This window comes from Propithecus coquereli, unplaced genomic scaffold, assembly GCF_000956105.1.
Source record: "Propithecus coquereli isolate 6110/MARCELLA unplaced genomic scaffold, Pcoq_1.0 Scaffold18, whole genome shotgun sequence".
Lineage (NCBI taxonomy): Eukaryota > Metazoa > Chordata > Mammalia > Primates > Indriidae > Propithecus > Propithecus coquereli.
Genome location: NW_012142745.1, coordinates 4,540,362 through 4,542,030, shown reverse-complemented (window position 1 = coordinate 4,542,030; position 1,669 = coordinate 4,540,362). Strand labels below are relative to the sequence as shown.

The 1,669-nt window shown below is 34.9% G+C and overlaps 1 protein-coding gene across 1 annotated transcript in view; it reads left to right on the top strand.

Moving 5' to 3' along the window:
* The first annotated feature begins 721 nt into the window (after positions 1-721).
* The window catches only part of FARSB (phenylalanyl-tRNA synthetase, beta subunit), a 16,511-nt gene continuing 15,563 nt past the window's right edge, over positions 722-1,669 (top strand). The window contains exon 1 of the mRNA XM_012642464.1: positions 722-793. The gene's annotated coding sequence lies outside the window, so the exon portion shown is untranslated. The remainder of the gene's footprint in view (positions 794-1,669) is intronic.

The following is a 1,669-nucleotide window of genomic DNA, read 5'->3' as shown; positions in this document are numbered from 1 at the left end:
CATTTATAAATATTTCCTAATGCCAATCTTTGGTTTCTGTTCCGTACCTCCAAAGGGATTCGATATCTTGGTTTCAGCAGGTACTTCACTTGGTTAAACTCAAAGTCAGACTCTAACCTCTGTGTTGCTGTAGTTTTATTGTTAAACTAAAACTTTTCATCTAAATTTTCCCTTTAATTTCTTTCTGAAGGCTATTTTTATGAGGCAATTTGAATGTAGTTACAAAATTTGATGATGTCTAAGCCATAGATGTTTGCCTTTCTGGAGGTGAGAAGGAGGCTTAGCTGATTTCTGATGGGAAGGAGAAGCTTCTCCTTCTGGAGATCTTGGGCTATAGTAGTTCTAGCAGTTAAGAACATGGGTTAACAAAACCTAGACACAAATCTTAACCTTGCTGCTTGTGATAATGGTTAAGTAGCTCAGTCTCTTTGAATCTTAGTTTCTTGCCAGCGGTTACATTATGGGGTGAAGATTAGTTGAGGCAACCTATGTTAAGTGCTTAGCATAGCACCTGACACATTGTATGCACTCAGTAAAGGTTTGTTACTGTTTTTGTCTTTATTCTCCAACCTGCAATGGGGTGTTAAAATAAAAGTTGTATATCCCCTTACTTCTAAGGTGTTAGTTTATATTGCATTCTAAATTTAAAATGTAGTTTCTATTTTGTTGGGCTTTATAGTGCACTTATATTTCTGAAACTGGTTGTTTTGTGTTCATTGCAGGGGATCATTCCAAAATAACAGTAAATACTAGAAATGTATTTATTGAATGCACAGGAACTGACTTCACTAAGGTAAATAAAACTTTTATTCTATTTTTATACTATTACATGGCATAGATTTTACTTGTGGGCCAGGACTATATGATTAAAATCTAAAGTATGTTCATTTTGTAGGTGGGAACATATTTTAGACATTTAGAAAATTAAAAGATATAGATATTCTGTACTTTAGTTATGGTGCTTTCATTAATTCAACAAATGGTTAATGAGCACCTAATGTCTTTCCAGTGCCAGGAATTTAATAGTTACATGTTTCTTGACTTCAGAGAACGCCTACTCTAGTGGGAGAGTTAGCCATATACATAACTGTAAAACAAAGAGTAGAATAATACTGTAACAAGATGTGTATAAATCATTTAGCTTAATTTAAATGCTGAATAATTTGGTACCTTCATATACTTAGTAAGTTTTTTTTTAAATGAACTGGCTATAAAGCTTTATTTGGCAAATTGTTAAAGGGTTTATGCACACAAAGATATCTAGAATATGTAGAATACTAGTTGTTCACTCACTTCTAGTCACTACATTTATTGGACTGGATTGCAGTGAAAGCCTTTTTCTATGGCACATGGCTTCATTACACATGTTAAGTGAGGCATAGAGGGAGGTCGCAATTAAGCAAATTAAGACAGGTAAACTTCTATGGCAGGAGAAGGCTGGAGTAGAGCAGATAAATGGCATTGGTGGTCATCTTACTGGAGTAGAGACCATTGTAAGGTGTTTCATTTATAACTTTTATGTGCCGTACTTGCCTTCAGAAATATCGTCAGGGTAATATTGCTTTTACTATTTTAAAAAAATAGTAGAGTACAGCGGTGTCATTGTAGCTCACAGCAACCTCAAACTCCTCAAACTCCTGGGCTCAAGCATTCCTCCTTCCTTAGCCTC